This window comes from Chinchilla lanigera, unplaced genomic scaffold (genome assembly GCF_000276665.1).
Source record: "Chinchilla lanigera isolate Chin_1 unplaced genomic scaffold, ChiLan1.0 scaffold00023, whole genome shotgun sequence".
Lineage (NCBI taxonomy): Eukaryota > Metazoa > Chordata > Mammalia > Rodentia > Chinchillidae > Chinchilla > Chinchilla lanigera.
Window position 1 is genome coordinate 3,472,947 of NW_004955424.1, and position 22,769 is coordinate 3,495,715.

Consider the following 22,769-nt stretch of genomic DNA (forward strand, 5'->3'; position numbering starts at 1 on the left):
TCCCCAGCCCTGTTTATTTACTTATCTAACATTTATATGTGCATTTATTTGGCACTTACATGGTTTACTATTTGCTCATCTTCTTGGATCTGTGATTTTCTGTCTGCTATAGTCTAGACATTGGGATTCCCCAGTCTTTAGTATTTGTATGTTAATATCCTGACCCCCGGGTGATGTTACTAGGAAGTAGGGTTTGTGTGGTGATGAATTCATCAGGCCAAAGCGTTCATGCATGGGCACAAGGGAGCATAGTTGGCCTTTTCATCACTATCAGGAAACAATAAGAAGGCACCATTTTGCACCGGATGTGAAAAGCTTCCCACACACTGAGGCTTCTAACAGCATGACATTGGATTTACCAACTACCAGGACTCTGAGGAACACATTGCAGTTTTTTACAAGCTACCCATGTTGTGGAATTTTTCTATAATAGCCTTAAAGTGCTACAAGGGTATATTTCATCAATCTTGGAAATTTCCAGTTATCATCATTTAAAATATAGATTTTGACTTATACTCTCTCTCCTTCTCTCTCTTTTCCTTCCTCCTTCCTCCTCTCAGATGGAATTCACAATTTATTCCTGCATAATGTCTAATTTTCCAAGAGAATCTTGAAAATATTATTCATAATTTTCTTAAATCCCTGTACAGATATTCCAACATCTTGGCCATCTGGTTTGGGGGATTAATTTCTTTCCATCTCTGTGCTATTTTATTTCTTGTTTCTTTGTGCATCTTGTAATTTGTATTGATTTGTTTTGTGTATTTGGTTTTTGGTACCAGGAATTGAACTCAGAACCTTGTGCTTGCCAGGCATGCACTGTGCCACTGAGCTATATACCTGGCTCTCTGTAATTTGTATTCAGAACCAGCCATCTTGTATGAAATCAGCATAGATTAAGATTAACAATATTCTTGCCTAAAAGTTCCACTTTTTGCTAGACTTTTACTAGAGGGATGTCAATGAAATCAGATGTTGTGTTTGGTTTGGGCTCTCTCACATTTAGTATACTAAGGCTTCAAAGGCCTTTACTGTAATTAAGTATAACATTAGGATGGAATTATTAAGATGGGAACCCACTGGATTGTAAGAGGATTTTTCTCCCAGGTCAAATCCACTGTCAACTTCAGAATTTCTCTTAGTAGCTTGAGCTCAGAGATCTTCTCTTTCCACATTCTAGTTCTGCTCTCAGCTATAGACTACTGTTTGTGTTGCTCAGACACTCACTATCCAGGCATGAGAGTAGCACACTGTTCCCTTTCTAGTTCAGTCCTGGTTTGGCCTGCTGCCGTGTTCCTAGGTCACAGGAAGGGGACCTTTTCCTTGGTCCCGCTCCTCTCTGAATAGTGGAGAATCTCCAATGGCCTGGAATTAGGAGCTTCCCGCCCACTACTCATGATGGGCCTTCACATATACCGTGGCAGTGACAGGGTTTGCTGTCCTTTCTTCAATTTAAAGCTTTTGTTTTTAATGGAAGATAAAAAGGAAGGATGCAGATAGTGTTGCATAATCTCCTGCATTTGTTTCTGATTCACTCCTAAAGCTCACACCCCAATGAAGGCATTTCTCTATTGTACCCTTCCCTAATCCTTATCACAAACCACTGAGGTCTATGACCAGGATCCTGTCAGCAGGTCCAGATTGTATCTGTAGTCCCTAGCTGTGCTATATTCATTTACAAAGCTGTATTAAGTTTAGAACAATTGATTAATTTAGCTGGATTCTTACCAGTGTGCAGTATTACCTAGGGAGAAGCAAATATCCAAAGGTCTCGAATCTCCATGGAGAGCTGTATTTCCTTAGTTTTATTATTAAGGGCATACTCTGAAACCTGAGCTCTCTGTTGAATTCAGATATTATGATTTTGCATATTAACTCATTTATTGTTCTCATAAAATTCAAATACATATAATTGTCAGTTTTTTCATCCTATGCAGAAAGTGATGCATGCTATGCCTTCACTTTACATGTCCCAGAGTTTTGTAACTAAACATTTTATTTTGAAATAGTTTCAGGTTCGTAGAACAAATAAGTCACAGTGCTTTTGTAACACTGTGCATCTTACATCACAATCAATGAAGCAATATTGATAAATGATTGTTGATTAAAGTTCACACTTTATTAAAGTTTCCTTACCTTTTAATCTAATATCCTGTTTCTTTTGCAGGAATCCATCTAAGGTAAGAAAATGTATTTAATTGCCACACTCACTAAGCTGCCCTTAGATGTGACAATTTCTTTTTATGTGTGATGACTATGACAGTGATGAGAAATACTCATCAGTATTTTATAGATTATTTCCAAATTAGGATGTTTTTGCTATTTTCCTCATGACTAAAGAGAACAATACATGTCTGAGAAGACTCCTAAGAGATATCATTCTTAAAATATCATATCAAAGGCACTATCAATATGACTCATCAGTGTTAATAGGAGCCTTGATATCCAGAGGAGGTATATTTGTTAAATTTCCCTATCTCTAAGATTATGATTTTTTGCTGGTTTTCATATTCTTGGGGAGAATAAGCTTCTATGAGAGGCTCACTTTTGCGAGTGGAGAATTATGGTTTTGAATTACAAACTTATTTGTAACTTCTCTTGTTTATGATTTTCTATCTGAGTTGACCCATAGATATTTTCCTTATACATTAGGTTGCAATCCAACACTATCTGTTCTGTGTTTTGCTCAAGCTGTTCCAGATTTGTTAATGAGGAACTCTTGCAGCTACTTCCTGGATTCAGTTTATATGCTGGGTCATTGTGACTATAGCTTTGCTTTAGCCAATAGATTTTAAACATAGTAATACCTTGGTTCACAAATGCTTTTATTCTCAAAAAATCCTGTTCACAAACAGGAACATTAGGGAAAATTCTATTTCTGTACCCAAACTCCACATTGGGAGAGAAACATGATCACTGCCATTTCCCCACATGCACATGAACACGGCACTCTTCCCTAGAATCATGCAATGGATTAAGTTTGTGGACTGAGGTACTACTGCACATCTGCTATTGTAAGAATCTTGATGTTTTATGTGAAGTGAAGAGATATATAATTTGCATATTGAAATATTTTTATTAACTAGTTTACAGTGTATTCAGTGATCTCAATGTCAACACATGATGAGCTAAATGAACATGTACTTTTCTTCCTTTAGAGTTGCTGCTTAGATCTTTGAGTCTACCTTTTGTGGCTGATTTCATGATTTTTTTCGTTATATATATTTGTTCCTCTAGATTTTCCCTGAGAGACTCCACTGAAAGTATACTCCTAAATACTACCATAGTTGTACTCAACATAGCTATCAACTTTGTTTTATGGTCTTCCCTTTCTCATTTATATGATCTCCTGTTTTACAGTAGTTTTCTTCTTAGCTTTTCTTTCCATATTATTTACACCCTACTTACAAACATCCCAGTGATTTGTACATTGGATGAGAAAAATTACATAGTTTTCTTTTCTGTCTTGGTCTTTTTGAGACAGGGTCTCACTGTGCAGGTCAGGCTGGCCTTGAGCTCACTTTGTAGCCAAGGCTGGCCTTGAACTCACAATGATCCTCCTGCCTCAGTCTCCCGAGTGCTGGGATTACAGTTGTATGCCACCACACCCAGCCACTACATAGGTTTTATAAAGAAAGTAAACTTTTGTTTAGTTTTACATCAGAAAAGAGATCTTAGTTTATTTTTTCAATATTGCTCTGCACACTGACCACTTAAAAATCACTAGTTCCTGTTTAAAGATTCAACTCTGACATTACTTTAATAATAATTTAGTAATATATAGAAAATATTGCTTGTGAGGGTTTGAATAGTCTTACCTGAAGGCAGGTTGTTCCTTAGTATGCCACATTGGGCTAATGTCCTCATTAGACAAACATGTAGCTATTTACATCTAAAGCTATCCTTTATCTTCTTTATCATTTCAATTTATGAATTCTTTAAATCTATAAAAACTTTAAATCTGGGTAAAACACATAATTCTCCCAAGTAATACCAAGATATGCAATGCTGACTTTTATAAATAATCTTTTCTTTTTCTGACGACTGATACAAAAGAGTTCTTTGAAATATAAAAACATCGTTCCTGAATTTGATGTGGGAAACTCATGAATTTTAGATATTTTAGGTGTATCACTCATTTAATATTTTAAACAAATACAGATCTCCTCAAAATAGATATTTTAAGTTCTGGGAAAGTAGAAAAAGAAACACCGTGTCCCCTACATTTGTATATAACACTTAACTATCATCCAGTACAATTTAGGGGTCACCAAATGACTGCAGGCTTTAAGTCTGATGAAAGGGACACCTTGAAGATGTATTCATCCCAGACAAAAACTTCTTTTGTTCATGTGGTAATGTTGACATAGAAAACAGTCTATAAGAAAAGTACGTAAGTAATCCAGCATCCTATGGAATTGAGTAAAGTCAAGGAATACGGCTCACATACAAAAAATCTAAACATAGCCCCTGCATCTGGGTTTGTTCTATAGACTGTTTGTCCTGATATTTCTAAGTGAAAAGTGCTAGATATTAGAGAGGAGTCACATTTTTAGCATGATGTTAAATGTAGTTAGTAATATCATTTGAAAACATTTAATAATGAGGAATAGACAGGTAGATAGATAGATAGATAGACAGATAGATAGGTAGACAGATAGATAGATACTTTGGTAAGATTTTAAAGCTTTCTTTTGCTCTAAAGACATCTCCTGTCATAGGGAAACCATGAACACCCTGGCTAGAGACATGGCCAAAAGAAGATGTTCTTTGTCTTATTATTATTCACCCTTGATGCTATTACCCAATGGAATTAGTTAAATAGATATTTGAAATATGGGCACTATTGGTAACAGAATTAGGAACAATATTTCTAAAAATCACAAGCCATAGGAATATTTATATTGACATATAGTAGCTGATTGTAAAGATAGTGTACAAGCATCTGCAGCCATACCACCCTGAATGCGCCCAATCTCTTCTAAGATAGTGTGCATGCTTTAATAACATTTGTATGTAGAACCTCCTTAAATTAGACGTAAAAAAGAAAATACTTCATTTTTAGAGTAGCAAGGACAAATTAAATACTAAGTACTCAGTTTATTTCGTGCTATTATAACAAAATATCTGACATGGTAACATATAAAGAACAGGAATGCATTGTCTCATAATTCTGGAGGCTGGGAAGTCTAATGTCTAGGCTTTAGATTTTATCACCTAATGTAGGCTCTCCTGGGGCGCTTCTTCCATGGCACAAGAAGAGCTGCCACAAGAGAAGTCTAGCTGAGTGCTGGGTGGAGCCTCTTGGGTAAGGGTCTTGCAATGGTTAAGACTAATTGCATCAACTAGATTGGCTCAGAAGCCACTGAGGAGATGGGTGAAGCATACTTCTAGGTGAGTCTGGGTGGGTCAAGGAGGTGTGCCCTTAGTATGCTCCCTAGCCCCTTACTTTTTGGGGTGTCCTCTTATTCTTCTTCCAAAGTACCATGAACTAAGCAGCTTTGCTCAGCCCTACCCTTCTGTGTTGTTTCTGCCTTGGAGCCAGTCAATAATGTTCTGAATTATAAATGTCTTCCTTTGTGTTACAGGTGTTGGTGTTGTGTCCTAGTAATAGGAAAGTTGATCAATACAGAAAAAATCAGTACAAGAGGTGGAGTTGTTGCTGTGACTGTACTTGAACATGTGGTTTAGAAGCCCTTAGGACTGGTTTTCAGGAGGAGGTTTTCTTAGGACCAACCAAAGAGTGACCTGTCTCAATGATAACTATGCCTGACACTTGACTCTCAACTGGGTAATACAAAAGCCTGAGCTTTGTGCATCTCTCCCGGCATCGCTTCCTGGCTTCCTGAACGTGGTAGTGTCAGAATAATAAGACTTCCTACTTAATGACTCAAGACTCCGAAAAGCACATTTCCTGAGGTAGGATGCCAGGTAGAATCCATATTACTGTTAAGCACCTGTATAATTTGCACAGTGTCAGCTCTATCTTATTTTGATAGTTTAGGCAGTTAATAGAAGTCTGCTTAGGTGGCAGAGGTAGAATATAGACCCTTGTTCTTGATGGAATAGTATCAAGGTCTCATTTTAAGGAAATTTGCAGCTAATTTTGGAAAATATAATCTAATCAAAAGATTATTTCAAATGGAAAAAATAAAATTACCCAATAAATATTTTGCAAGGCCTGTTGAGATATCCAGATCCATATTTAACATTAATATTGCCAGGATTTTCCAGAGTATAGAATATGCAAAGATAAAATCATATGACCACATATCACTGCAGGAAAATATCAGCAACTCTTTTTTCAACATCAAGTCTTACTCAAACTCAAAGTTATGTTTAAAAGCCTCTATGAATATGGAGAGCAAAATAAATTCTTTTTCATAGTTTTGAAGTAAAAGAAGCAATAAATTAAAAGAATAATGGTAAAGTTCCAAGAAATGTTTGTAATTCCCAGCATGAACAAAGTCCTAGTGCCCTTAACTGTCTCAAGTTAATAAGATCAAAACTAACAATCAATTGGGAGAAAATGAGAGAAAAAACAAAAGAGTATCAGTGAAAAGAGCATTTATACGCATAGAAACCTATGAAATCATACACATAAAAAGAAAATTAAAGCTATGCTGAGTACCCTAGTTGACCTATAAAACTGATATAATTTAAAAATTTATTAGTACATAGTGCTGGTGAGGCCTAGGAGGATACATAAATTTCTTGCTCTTAAAAAATTAATTTCTAGGGAGGGCCATTGACCAATTTATTTCAGAATTGCAATTGACCCTAACCTTTTGCCTTACGGAATGCATTTGTGCAAGACAGAATTCTAAGATCTCCAATTACCCAAGTCTTTCTATGATCCATATTCTTTGAGTACAGATGGGACTTATAACTTGCTTCTTAACCAATAAAATATGGGGAAATGATGTGCTATAACTTTAATAATTATACTAATTTTTAAGTCAAAGGTAAAGAGATGTTGCAGATATAATTAAGATCTTTAATAAATCCACTTTAAATTAATCAAAGGTGCCGTTATCCTGGATGAGAGTGATCTAATCAAAGCACTTTAAAAGAGGAGAAGTAAATTCTAGAAGGCATCAGAAACTCTCTCCTGCTGGTCTAAAATAAACAACACACCATGAGTACTATGGCTACGAGGGAATGAATTCTGCCAACAACCTGTGTGAGTTTGGAAGAGGACTCTGAGCTCTGCATGACTGCAGCTTTGTGAGGAGGAGACTCAGATAGATCATGCTGGATTCCTGTTGCACAGAAATTATGCGATAATATATGTTGCATTTTGTGCCTCCAAATTGGTGAATGTGACAGTGGAAGAGCAGTATGGGCTTTCTTTCAGATATATGCATAGATGAATCTATATCTATATCTATCTATCTGTCTATATATATAATCACTGAAGGTTACAAATAAATTGAATGGTCATCAATAGGATGCCAGGATGATATCTCAGGACAGTGAGACACTATCACTTTTGGAGTCAGTTGGGAGGCTTTGCTTAGGATGTGGAGTATAATGAGCCTTGTCAATGGTGACAGTCTGTTATTTGTTTCCAGAATGTGTGCTTCTAAATTACATAATGTTTGCAGGGCATTGATAGAACTATTGGCAACATTATTTGATAGCATTAGTGAATTTCCAGTGCCAGAATTTGAGGGATCTCACAGTTGCCTATCTATATAGTACCTTTAGCCACTGATTTCCTGACATCCCTCTTATTGGCAGCATGGCCCTGACCATATTTTTAGAAACAAACCCATGCCAATATAATACTGTATACTGATGACTTCATTGTTGGCTAAGTGAGAAGATTTGGGCCTTAAATAGGAAACTATGGCGACATCTCAAGAGTGCTTTGCATTCTAAAAGCACTTCTGTGACTTCAGTTTATGACAAAGGCATCACCAGAATAACGATATCTGCAAATCAGGCCCCCAAAATGTGAGTGAATGAAATCCCTTTGGCTTCCTCAGTCTGTCTCTGGGATCTGATTCTATGCTGGGGAGCTGTGAGGAGCAGGTCTATGCTGCTGCTGTTTGTATGTTTGTATCACATTTAGTATCATTAAAGAGACAGCCTTGAATACCCAGCCCCAGTTCCACACACACAAAAAATAAGACAAGGGATACAGGGATAATTTCATTCTCCATAATTCACTCTAATTTCCTACTGTTTAAGCTGCCTCTTGGGTGCCATTACGCACCGTGGGGAAGTATGTTCACTATAGCAGGCCGCTAGGGAACTGCTGAGTGCAAAAGCTGTAATTTTCAAAATGCTTCCAGAGAAAGGAGGGAGAGAATGGAGTTTGGAAAGTGTTTCATTGTCTTCAAGGTAGTTTATACAGTAAGGGAATTAAAGCCAACATACTCATCTTGATTCAAGACTTTGCAGAGGAGTGTTTACATAGTCTAAAGCAGGAAGCTTGGAAAATATCTTATATTGTTTCTATATAAGCTGTTGCTATATGTAAAACATATGCTTATTTCTCTGTTTATTCTAATAATCTTTACAAAATATATTAGTAAGATTCTTTCTGGCTCGCTGGGAAATTCTTAAGATTGATATGCTTTACTAGTTTTATTCTCCTATAAAAACATGTAGCCAATTCATGATAAAATTAATTTTTATGTGACGTGTTTCCTCTCATTTTGGGTGGTTTGTCTGTCTAAAGACTTGTAAATTTTATAAATCTCTTCAAAGAAATACTTTTGCTGCATTGAATTCCATTTCTATTTTCATTTTCTGTTGAAATTTTGTTATTGCTTTTCTTCTGAGTTTAGGCATGTGTTACTCCTCTGTCTCTAGATTTCTACGGTAGAGATTTATTGATTATACTTTCTTTCTCTTTTGATGTGTGTATTTAATGCTATCAGTTTCCTTCTAGGAACCCCTTTATAACCCCTCATACATTTTATGAGGTTATAGTCATTTTCATTTATGAAATAAATGTATATTTTGAAGTTGATGTGTTTTGCTTAATTATCAAATATTTTGTGTTTTTCAACTGTCTTCCTGTTATTAAATTTGAATGCAATTTCCTTGTGATCTGAACATGTCTCCTGTGATTTATGCCTTTAACAAATTGCTAAGCTGTGTTTTATGGGACAAAATGGTGAAAGTTTATGTTGGTTTGTTATATCAGTTTGTTATGTTTATGTTAATTTGACAAGAAAATGTGTTCCACTGATGTTTGTATATTCCATAAATATCAACTATATGAATTGACTACCACCCCATGTCTGGGATATATGAACTGAATTATTTGTTTGTTTATCAATTCCTTTTTAGAAAAAGATGTCTTCAGTATTTCGCAGTTTGTAAACAATTTTCTTAGGTGCAGATTTTATAGTATTTATCCTCCTGATGGTGTTCACTATCGTAGGTGTATAGTTTTCTGTCTGTCATTACTTTTGAAAAATTCTCAACTACTACTATTTAAGTATTTCTTATGCTGTGTTTTCCTCTTCTAATTTTTTTTTTTGTTTGTTTGTTTTGTTTTTTTTCCAGTACCTGGAGTTGAACTCACGACCTCACGCTTGCCAGGCAGGCACTGTGCTGCTGAGCTACATCCCCAGCCCATCTTTTTCTAATTATTGAATTCAAGTTACTTTAAATAATCTTTGGAAAGTATGCCTCTTTTCATCCATATGATATAATAGCTCTCCACTCATTATTTTTCTGATTGTGTTTTAGTTTGGAAAATCTCTTTGACTTATTTTCAAGGTCACTGATTATTTCCTTAACTGGATCCACTCTACTGATGACCCTATCATTCTGTATTTCTGTTAAAACATTTCCTTTTTATCTTTGCTTAGTTTCCAATTCTCTGAATGTATTCATTATTAACTTGTGCTTGAATATATTACTTTTTTCCTTAGAGCACTTAATATATAAATAATAGTAAATTTAAATTTCTGTCTGGTAAGTCCAAAATCTGTCATGTTAAAGTCAACTTCCAGTGCTTATTTTATGCCTCCTGAGTGAGCAATTGCCTTGAGTTTAGTATGCTTTGTGATTTTTTTTGGTCTAAAATCTGTATCAACTAAAAGTATAACATAGACTTAGAGGCTGCTTTTGCTCAAAGCACCAACTCCACTTGGGCTTCCAGAAGTTCAGTGGATAACTTAAAGCAGGATAAAAGCTTGGCACATTTGCCTTCATTCTATATTATCTACTTTACAAACTTGAAGCTGAGTCAGATTCCTGCTCAGCTCTCTATGTAGACACGCGTGTCATTTAAGAAGTGTTCTGCTAAAGCTGGTCATTCTCCTATTTAAGATAATGACACGAAGATAAGAGTAACTAAGACAGTTTCAAAATTTGCTGAGACATCATAATCAAAGACTATCCACTGCAAACTTTTATAATGTCATATTCAGACTCCAGGAAGAGTGGCTAATAGCCTCCAGTCACTCCCCTAAACTTTCCAGACACAGTAATGTTTGCAGGCAGATCGTCCCATGAAGTGACTAATTGGGAGAAATTCCTTAAGCTGTCTTCCCTAAGCAGAAGCAATCATCTCAGAATAAGAATTAAACTGATTCCTCAAGATCAGGACCATCAGAGCCAGAGTTGAGCTAATAATCCATTAGATCACAATTTGACCGCTGTTGTTTACGTATGCATATCTTTTGCCTCATATTCCAATTCTTTTCTAAACATAGGACTCATGTCAGTGCCCTAAAAACAGTGTTGAAGAAGCTTATGGTTGTGCCTTCCCAGCACAGATATGCTTAATGTTAGTGTTCTTTTCTGTCACTATTGCTTTTTCCACTTGACATTTGTAAGTGGAAGAGCCTGGTACATCCCCATTAGCCTAAGACTCGGGAATAAAAGTATCTGGGGTAAATATGCCTGCACTTGAAGTTCATGATGACTATTTAGAAGTTTGTGTTATTCTCACTGTGACTGTAGTTGCCATGGTCATCCAGTTCCTCTAACATCCTTATTTTGGTCTATTTCTTGCCCTTGGATTTCTTTAAGAATTTCTTAAAAATAGTCTGTATCTGCATACTACAGCTAGTTGTATCACCTGCACCTGTTGCTGTTCTATTAATAATGCTGGTATGTGGTTAGTTGTGGGGTAAGGAGAAGTTTCTAGGATCTTAAAATTATATCTCAGTATATAGTGAATTTGTGTCCCTGGGGTATGACTTGCACAAGTGTTTTGTTGCTCTGCTTTTTGCTGTTTTAGGTTCCTATTTTCCCATCCTCTATGTGACAGCAAAACTACAAGTGTTTGTTTGCTGTTATATTCTCCTAGGTGGCACAAGGCCACGTGAAACATGAGATAAGTCTGGGTTAAAGTCTTCTCTAGAGAGCAGGCTTTGATATTGAGAATTCTCTGAGGGCATTTCAAAATTGTTGCATTCCTCTGCTCCTGTCTAGGGACCTGAGGGGATTTTCTTGCCTTTTTATCATGACAGTCTTGTGAGATTCCTATAGATAAAGCACATGAAAATGTGGGACCAATCAGAGAGTGAGCTGGCAGAAGTTCCTTTCTTCCATGCTCAGTCTAAAGCATTTTACCAAAATTGCCATTTAGGTGCTTCTGCCAGTTTAAGGTTTCCGAAGCTTCTGGATTATGTTAAAAATATCCACAATGAAACAGAGCTGAGGTGAGCTCAGCTATGATTTTCTCCATATAGCTGTTCTTCCAGGTCTGGGGATGATATTTTTTTAATGTGATTTCCATTCATGATTAATTTAAGTAAGGGATTTTTCCAATTGCTCAAAGGTTTTTGTGCTGTAAAGACAGAGTGAAAACTTGTAATTTCTTTATATGTCGCTCATAAAATCAGAAGGGATAGTTTCTTCTGATATTGAAAAAAATAGAAAATGTATAGCTCTGTGTATCAACTTTCTTTTCAATATCCTTTTTCCTTACAGCATATTTTATGAAGATGAATTACACATTTGTATTTTGATGAATGAGTCCCAGGCCTTCCTTCAAAAAGCAGCATGACTTGGTGGGCCAAAATGGAGGCCGTTTGTTCAAAGGCAGCTTAAAAACAGAGTTGGTATTCTTTGAAAGCTTGCCCTTTGCATGTGGACATGTCCTAAAGTTGAGAAATTTCAGGAAGTGGAGGTAAGGAGCAAAAAAATATTCACCAGATTTTAAAAAGGAATAAACTAACCCTGTGTTGTCAATGACTGTGGTTTTTGACAAAACACTTAGAGGGTATTGTGAATTATTTAATTATGTCCTTCCCTAACATCCACAGCCTTGTCCTTAGAAGCTGTAATATCAGTGTGTTACCCACTCTGGTAGAAAGAGGAAGTATGAGAGAGTGGCTGAATCAACAGATATATTCAGCCATTCAGATTAAAATTAAAATTTAGGTAAAATAAGACACATCTCTGGTTTCTATACAAGAAAACTACCAAGTTCATTTGTTATGTACGAGGCCAATTTATTTATTGGATTGCTAGTAAGTAGGGTCAATGAAATAAAACACTATAGTAGATTTTGTCTATGTCTTGCTTTTTATTTTTTAGGAAGGCAAGTAGATTTTTCTTTTATCCCACATGTAGAGCTATTTTCAACACAGCTAAATTTCTCATTCTTGTCTGGAGGGAAATTAAGCAGAATGTCATCCTGAAGTTTTTACTTGGCGCCAGACCAACTTTAAGATTGCAAGCTTATTGTTACATTCTTCAGTTTCTTGGAGAGACAGCTCAGTATAGGTACGAAGAGGAAAGATAGAACTCTAGGAAAACTATTATATAAGAAAATCATTAAAATTAAAATACTCATCGTGCTTTATGTAGTAATTTTACTTTGAATTTTCACTTTGGTGCTAATATGAAACACAAGTCAATATTTATACACAGATGTTATTTGCATATAAAACAAACAAAGAGAGGCTATTCACAAAGAAAAATGATTTTCATGTAGGTAGATTTGGATATAAAATATTAAAATGATTACATATAATTTGATGCAGGCATTAAAACAATGTGTTGAAAGAAACAATAACAGGAAAATACATCATTGTCACACAAAAATGAAAATGTATTTGTGGTAATCTAAAAGGTTATTTACAAAAGAGAAAAACATGCAATACTTACTAGTATTTACGGACTCAGTGGGGGCCCCTTTGCTTAGCATCTCTGTATTTTCTATCATGAGATACACAGAACTACATAGTAACAAGTACAAAGAACACCTTAATTTTCAAGTCTGGCAGATTCCCACAAAACTTTTTATAAATCCTATATATTTCCTATACTATATTGTATTTTTGAATATACAAATTTTCAAATATACAAATTACATCATTAATTATCTGAAATTCATTTTTATTAAAAGGAGGAAAAACAACAGACTGAAGATCAATCTCAGAAACAATGGCCTGCAGAGCTGTAGAACTTCACAATGTAAGCCAGGAAGAGATGGTCATAAAGCAAAGGGTACTTAGTTACCTGGGCTGGACCGGGCCTGTGGGGAAGCGCTGCCTGCCTGGCTAACCTGTACCCTGAGTGGGGGTCCTTTCCCAAGCTGTCTTGCACGGGGAAGTTTGTGCTATGTATGCCATGGAGTGGTTCCAGTCCGGTAAGGGTATCCACGTGGTGAGTTTCATGACAGTGACACTACAAGGAAAAGTGAGAGACTAATCAGTTTTATGTGCAAAAAAAGTAGTCACACCCCTGAAGGTGAAAATAGAGCCAACCCAAGGGAAAAGACAAATGATTCAGTCTCAAGGCAGAGAGTTCAGTGTTGTCAAGAGCGCAAAGCAGAATTAATTATCTACTCTGGCTTGCCCATAAAGGAGAAGAAAGCATTTGGAGCAGGTAAGGATGAGTTCTCATGAGGAAATCCCTCTCTACCCACTCTGCATCCCAGGTTTTATTTCACACGACTTGGAGAGCATCCCAGTAACTCATGTTCTCTGTGCTTTCTCTTAATCCCAGAGAATTTTTGCACAACTCTGACGGATTTCCCAGTTGCAGAGTTAGCCAAATTCTGTGCCCTCCCTCAAGGAGGATGTTTGTATCTGCCATATAGCCATATATGTTTAATATTGATGGTTAATAATACACAATATTCCACCAGGTTGATGTAGTATGCTTTCTATATTTATTATCCCAATGTTGAACATTTGTGTTGCTTTTCTGTTTTTCATCTTAAAAACAAGTACTGCTGTGAACACCATTACAAATTGTTTTGTTTTCTGCACAACAGTTTCCATTAATCTCCTACAAGTAGAAATTCAGTAATTTCTCTTGATTTGCCTTTTCAAATCACCCTGCAGAATCCCCCAACAACCCGTAAAGACATCAATGAAGTAAGAAGACTCCAACATTACTTTATCCATACTCATTTTGGGCATTTTGCTTTTTGTCTACGTTTTTGCTAATTTTATGCATGTGAAATGATGCCTTGATATTAGTTTTTATTTAATAGTTGATATTTTGTGTCATTTCCCATGTACTGATTGCTTGAGTTGTTTATATTCTCTTCACATATGTCGGTTAGGATCTCATGTGTTTTTCCTATATATTGATATTAATTCTTTGTACTTTCTAGATGTGAACTATTTATCACTTTTTAAAAATTGGTTTCAGTTTTCCTTTAAGCCATTGCCTTGGTAACCTCAGTTTTACTTTTTTTCTGGTGAAGCTTTACTTCATATTGGAAACATTTTTGTTTTATTGCTGAATCTCTACATTTACTTACAGGCTAACTTTGAACCTTAAGCCTTTTCATTTGCCTTTTGTGTTCTTGATGACTCTGTAAGGTTCTATCTGTATTCCTTTATACCTGCTCAATAAATTTGTCTTTAGACAGTTTATTTGTAATTACTAGAAAAATTGTTATTAAGCTTTTTTTTTTTTTTTTTTTGGTTTTTCTCCAGTACCGGGAACCGAACTCACGACCTTGCGCTTGCCAAGCAGGTGCTTTTGCCACTGAGCTAAATCCCCAGCCCCTGTTGTTAAGCTTTCATTAGGAACTAGAAAGATCTCAAATACACTGAGAATGACTCTTAAATGAATAAAATTTTGGCCCTGTGGGCCTTAAATTGTAGAGAGTTCATGAAGAAAACAATAAATAAGATAGTGGTAGATACTGCTAAGAGAACTGCGAACCATAAATCATGCTAAATGGTAAACTTCACATCCTCATTTTATAGATCTTGAAGGACAAAAATTAGTAACACAAAGTGCCTGAAAATGACACTATTATTGTACCTGTTATGAACAAGGCTTCAGGTATATTTTTTCTATTTTTATATAAACTGACTGGGGCTGCATTCCTCTGGCCACACATATTGCTTTGGTATGTACCATATACCATCATTAATTCATGTGAATTATAAACTTGATTCTGAGCTCACTCACTTATCTGTCCCACTAGCCACTTATCTATTACCTATTTTTCAACTGTCCACCAATCTACCATCCATTTACCCATTCATGTATTTATCCATCACGTGTTTGCCAACTGTTTACCATCTATCTATCTATCTATCTATCTATCATTCTATCTATTCATCCATCATTGATCTATCTAATATCCATCTATCTTGCTGACTATCCATTTATCATCTATAAAATGTCCATCTGCCTATCATCCACCTATTTGTCTATTAGTCATCTATTAGATATCCATTTATCCATCTCTCATGAATTTATTAACTATTTACCTATCAATCAACTATAATCTATCTAACTATCTATTCATCTACCAAGTTTTGGATATCATAGTACTTCCTTACATATTTCAGTGTGTAGATTAGAAGAGAACAAGTAATTATCTTGGAAAGTCCACAATATACATGTCTTAAGAAGTCAGCATTAAGAAGTATCATCTATATTTAATTTTTAGATGTTTCCTTGTGTTTTGAATTTTTCAGGCTTATTTTCATATTTTCTATTTATTATTGGTTTCCAGCAATTTGTTTATAATGTGATAATGTATTATTGTCTTTGTACTTATTCTAAATTTTTTTGATCTTTTTCAGTCTGTGGATTAACATTTTTCATAAAATTGGAAATGTTTTAGCGATTATTTATTTAAATACTTTTTAATGACTGAGAAATACACACAAACACACCTTTATATTTCATATCATTGCTTATTGGGACACAGGGTACTAAGTGACACATTGAAAAGTGCCAAAAAGCATAAGGGAAATAATAATGCTGATTTGATATATTTAAGAAAAGAAATAAATTACTGAGGCTGAATGATTATTAAATAAGAAAGAGTATCAAAACCAGTCTTTATCACATAGTTTGTCTACATGTACTAGATATAGAAAATAGCCATGTGAAATCCTTGACTGTTTTCTAAAACATTTATTGCAATCAAATGGCAGCAAGTATACATGGCTAAACTAAGGATATACATCACTTTATTTCCTCCAGATGCAATTTCCTAAACCAGAAATCATTATGTATGTAGAGCAAAGGCATAATACAATTCTTAGAAAAGTCACAGATTATACCCAGTTGAAAACAAGCTGTGACAAAGGACAAAAATTTTATACTTGTTAGGAAAAATGACAGACAATAAATGGCTTTTTATGTAAATTCCCATCAGTGTCACTGTGCTTTGAAAATCTACTGTATAAAATGATGGAATAGTGTTTAACCTTTTTAAAAGTTTGTATTATACTTTTATAACCTTAAAATCCAATCTAATATTAAGCTAATCTATTGAATAATTATCAAGCAATATGTCCCCTGAACAGAGATTCCTAGATACCTCAGCACTCACATTTTCTTTCTTTCTCCATTTTTTTTCCCCTGGGGCCTGGGACTTGAATCCAAAGCCTCTTTTAATTTTTCTTTTTTAAAATTTTATTTTAAAAATAAAAGGAGGAAAACATTAACAGACAAACAACCTTTTACAAAATAGCAAACTATTTTGCCTTTTACAAAATAGCAAACTCAGACAATACAGAGTTACAAACAAAGTGGTAGGAAATTAACAATGCTTGTTGCATTACATATTGATATCTTCAAAGTGGTTTCTTATGAAAACAGAGACATGCAATATTGATCAATCAAGGACTCATTGAGAGTTTCTTTCAGCAAAGAAATAGAAGACAGTAGAACAACTATGTTAACTATCCTGCATATACATACATACAAAATTTCTCCTTCTTTCCCTTCGCTTTTCCCACATCCAGTTGCCCTTTACCCTTGAGTGTTTTCCTAGCATTTCACAATGGTTAGGGTTTAGGGTTAGGGTTTTTATGACTTTGTTTTGATACTTTGCTCACTCTTGGCTGGAATCTGACTCCCTCCTCCTTCAGGATCCCAAAGTACTGGGATTACAGGTGTGCACCACCACAACCGGCCTCATTGTGGTTTTTAAAGAATGCCTCAGAAATGCAATATGGCTGGTGTGTAAATTATTCAGAATGTATGGAAAAGGTAATAGAAAGCTGAAGAATTGTTAACCAAGGCTATGGCACACACAGCTCTGGTAAGCTTGTGTGCACTGTTATTTCTGTGTACTTGACATACACGCTGTCACCCTCATGAAAGTAGGTATCTACAGCAATGCTTTTGAATGCACAGCTACCACCTGAAAGCCATTTAAAGCCTCATGCCTATAATACAGCTGTAAAACTACTGGAAATGTTCATATTTGGGCCTCTCAACTCTATATTGGGAGACAATCTTATTTTCCACCAGTGAGTATAGAAAGCCTGTAAATCAAATGAAAACAAAGTTTGTGCTTCAATTTGAGGAAGAGAATATTTCTAGTACCCTTGTCCCACAGGAGAGAAAAAGGTTGCATGTTAGTATAATTTCTGATATTAAGACTTATTTATTGCCCTATGAAATGTTTGTTCCAATTACACTCTAGTTGATATTTTGCTCAAAGTACTCTTACCTACTTTTTACTTCTGACTTCTCCAATGACTTAAACGCATCCAGAAAGCCATGCTTTACAAATCCTTATGGTACAATAGGAATCAGTGCTTGTTCTTGAGTCACTTCTGCCCCTAATGAGTTGGTATTCTCATTGGAAAGATGAGGATGTTAGATTGTTATTACAGTAATATCATTTCAAACTCTAGGACTTTCTGAACTGTTTCATCAAAATTGTGACCAAAATGGCTCTGTTACTAAAGATATCCTGTTTTATATGATTGATGCTGTTGTATGCAACTTTTTCCCCATAAAATACAAAAGTTTAGAAACTGCAGTATTTTATATCAGATCAAACTTAGTATCTTAAATTGATTCACTTTAAATTAAGTTTAAATTCCTTTTTATGTTTCAAGTCTCTATAACTAATAATATCAAGCCCTTCAGTACTATTCTGATAAGTCATGGGCACTTATTAAAAATTCATTCATATAACTCAAGAGATTTATGAAGTTAGTTTTTGTTGAGCTGCATGCAGAGGTTAAGACAGTTCATTTTGAGCCTGGAGTTTTCTTTTTGGTAATAACCATTGTCACAGGTTTGTGAATGTCCATATGAATCAACAAGATTGTTTCCTTAAGTCTGATTAGCTTTTCTCCTTTGGGATAGAAAGTTCTATGGAATTTATAGCTTCCTACGAACCATGGAATGGATAATTACCCAGACTCTGGCCCTGTTTTCATAAATTTCTGAGCCACTGGCTTTAAGGTTCAAGTAGAAGAACTTCATGCAATCAAACTTTGTCTCTGTCACAGCTTCATAAATATTTGAAAATGGAAAGTCACTACAAAATAAGCCAAATAACATATACTCACAATATCTAACTGAATAATATGATTCTGTAACTTTTTTCTCAATTGAAAGGGAGATTTTTCACCCAAATATGGTAAAAACTATTCAATTCCGAAATTTCATTTGATCAAGATAATTTCTAGCTACTTCCTTCACTGGAAGGTATTTTTTATCTAATGAAGTAGAATAGTAATTGAGAAAGAAATGAGGGGTAATGTAAAAGAGTCTTGCAATTTTATTAAGGAAAATTTTATTATTAAGAAATAGGATATCAAGAAGTAGGTCCTTGAAGACTACATCTCCTCACTTATATGTTCAAGCTAAAACTCTTGACCTCATAGTAGTACAGAACAGAACAGAGGTTAAGGAGAGGATGAGGAGAGGGTGGGAGGCTAGGAAAAATGGATAAGCACCAGGTGGACAGAAAGTATAGAGGGTAGATATGGTTGACAATAATAGTATATTTTAAAATGGCTAGTTGAGTGGATTTTGAATGTTCCTAACATAACCTATAAATGTTGAAATGCAGGATATGCCAATTACTCTGACTTGATCATTGCATATTGTGGCATGTTTTTTAAATGTCATACTGTACCTCATAAGTATGGACAATTATTATATGTCAGTAAAAATTTAAGATATGTAACAAGAAGATGTTTTTGTAGGGGATCAGGAATTGGACTCATAGTCTCTGTAATTTGTGTACTTATTTGAAATGGTAATGAAACTAATAAGCAAAATAAATAGCAGCATAAATTTATAGAGGTTTCTGTATGCATAGAATTATACTTTTTCCTTATCTTATAGATCCTATTCAACACACTTTTGACTGACTATTGATATATTTACTTTCATAATCAAACACTCATTCATGCCATCTGGGTAGCTTTGATTCAATCTCCAAAATTGTACTTGATGTGGGCATTATTGAAAACTTTTACTGCAAAATCTAAAGTACGTATATTTTCATATTATCATTAGACCTCTATTATATGCCTCTTCAATTCTTTTAGTCCACCCTAATAAAAATAAGTCTTAATCACACTCATCACTGGTTTTCATTAGCATAGCTTAGAAAGGATGGGTTTGTTTTTATCTTCTGTGAGTCTCCTTTTTAAACAGGGTACTCTCATGATGAGTGCAAACTTGTTTAATTATGGATTTGATGAGCCATGCTATACTGTTTATATATTCTCATGAATGCACATGTATTAAGGTGGGAAAGAGGAAACGTTGATTTATGAACTAGGAACTAGAGAAGTGAGGAGATCCTTGCAATATAACATCCAAATCACAGCTCAGACTTTGAGCCTACAACTCCATATGTCTGTCATAAAGCAAATGGAGATATAGGAAGGGAAGTAATTTTGCTTTTGCACTATCAGGAGTGACTTGTCTTCTCTGTTGGATGTGTAGAGTGCTGGGAATGTAGGGTATGAAACAAGGCCCAGAACTGCAGCATTCTTTTTTATTGCTGAGCTGTCATTGTGCACTGACCTATGAATGTTTGTGATTTAGGCCTTCATATGCAAAGTCAGGTTTCTCTTTGCTCAGAAAAACCAAGGGCAGCTCAGTCTCTACCTCTTTCTATATGTATAAATATATATAAAATTAAATATATTTTCATAGCTCACATTCACACATTTATCAATTAATACAAATACTTGTCAAACTTCTTATGTTTCCTAGGTCACTTATGACAAGGCAATAAAGAAGATAATTAAAATATTTGTAAAGTATTATGGTGAAATAGATATATACACAAAGAATGATATTTAATTACATCCTGAAAGTTTAATACTGGGTGCCCTGAAAGTTTTAAAACAGTTGTAAGCTTCAATAATTTCAGAAGTGGGCCAGGGATAGAGCTCAGTGGCACAACCTGCCTGGTGAGTGTGAGGTCATGAGTTTGTTTCCTGGTACCAAATAATACTAATACTAATACTAATACTAATAATAATAAATAAAAATTTCAGAAGTATTAATGATGACAAAAAACTTCATTACTTCATTTTAATGAAGATTTGGTTTTGTATATTTGTGAGACACATTTTTAATTTTAATTTTTTTTGTTTGGTCCATTACATTAAAAATACCACACAATGACTAAAAATATAAATAAAATTTCCAAATGCTGTTGATTTTAAGTTTGTTGCTTTCATATTTGGGAAACTAATGAAGATTAAAACTGCAAAAAAAAAAAGCTTTTGAGACTAACTACATTAAAAACATATACTATACAGTTTAGAGATGCAGAGGAGCAGTCTGCATGGACATTTTATGAAGGGAAGAATGGAAATTTTGTAATCATTCGCAAAGAGAACATTGTCAGTACAGGAGAGGACGTGAGCAAGAGCAGAGGAGAAGGGACACTCGAAGTGTGCTGCAGAGCTACTGTCTTTCTTCATCTGCAGGGTTTTCTACCTTTTTGCTCGCTGCTTTCCCCATTGTTCATTGAGGATTTTTCCATTAAGCACAGTTTTTTTTGCATCACAGATGGTACCATCTCACTCCATGCATTCACTTTTCTACATGAAGGACGTACTCAATCAGCGAGACTCTTACTCATTTTTCTTTGATTTTGTTTAATTTGTGCATATTTTGGATATTTCCACCACTAGAAAATTTGCACAACACACAACCTTCATTATTTTCTGACCACCACTTCTTTTTCTCTCTGAGACCTTGCTCAGAAGGCTCAAAGAAGCATGTTTCATTTTTTGCCTTAATACCAGCAACTGAATCCTCCCATTTTTCTGTCCAAAATGCCTGTTATAGAGAGGAACATAATGGAAAAAAAAAGAACCGCCAAAGCAGAAGTGCACTTGACATACTGGATGTAATTTGAGTGCTTTGTGATATGAAAAGACCTTCGCTCACCTGTGTATAGGCATAGAGAAGTTATGACTTTCAGTAAATATGCTTCTTCCCGTTCTTCTTTCAAACAAAACCCCTTTATATTTGGGGGCTGTAAAGATAGAAAATCATTTGTAAGTTCAAAATTATTATAATTGTTAACATAGTAGAAACCTTTTCTTTACTTACCATTGCACACTGTGTTATATTATCTACTGTGATAGTGCTCTGCAGACATTTGGTCCACATGACGCAAAAAAAAACAACAAAATAGGTGTTTGGTAGAGCTGATATAGAGCAGATAAGGGCTCTCAGAATGACACGAGACACACGGTAACGTGCAGTTATTGATAGGGGTGTTAGAAATGCAAAGCAAATGTTCAGTAACAGTTCCAAGGGTAGTCACAGTTTCACATTTCTGTGGCTTAACCCAGGCATGTGGTATTTGAGTTTTATTTTTTTAATTTCATTAACCTGTTTTATGCCTGAGAAACCAAGGACTTTGTGTTATGTGTGAGAAACCAGGTCCTGCTAATTCTATCACTTCATTATTTTCTGTGCCATTATTATGATAAAGTTGGTGTTCTTCATTAAATTTTTCTTACAATAGTAATCTTTCACTTTCAATCTATTTGTGAGTATTCTTATATATAGGTTAAGCTCACATGGTTTGGATTTTCTAACCAAATAAGATTTCCTAAGATTTTCAAACATGTCTACCACATATTTTAGAATGGTTAAAAGGCATAAATGTATTTTAAAAACTAAGTTGATAAATATTTTACTGACATTTCCCATTTTATAATATTTTATATTTCCATTTATAAGAAGACCACGATGCAACCTTCAATCTTTGCAAGCTTTGCTGCTTATGTATAATGTAAGTAGTTCTTAAGATGAGAACACTCCTCATGTATACCACTGCTTTTTATTTGACTTTGTTGTATTTTTGTTCTTAAGCTTTTTGTACAGACTTACCTAACATGTAGCCTGACCATGTGCAACTTTGTTGGTAACCAAAAAAAAAACCACTGAACAATGACTATTCTAAGAGATTAATCTAGAACTTTATAGGGTTCTCTTTGGGACAGTGGAGGTAACCAACAGAGTGAGTAACCAGTAAGTTAAAATCCAAATGCATGACTCACATCTGAGAAAAAGTGATTCACACAATAATGAATTTCCATCGCCTAAAGTAAAAAACAAAGCAACAA

The 22,769-nt window shown here is 34.9% G+C and overlaps 1 long non-coding RNA gene across 1 annotated transcript; it reads left to right on the top strand.

Moving 5' to 3' along the window:
* Nucleotides 1-7,035: 7,035 nt before the first annotated feature.
* On the top strand, nt 7,036-20,553 carry LOC102010382. The gene is made up of 4 exons (XR_001234144.1): nt 7,036-7,183; nt 11,908-12,106; nt 13,331-13,398; nt 20,389-20,553. It is a non-coding gene; the product is annotated as an uncharacterized LOC102010382 (long non-coding RNA).
* Nucleotides 20,554-22,769: the final 2,216 nt, after the last annotated feature.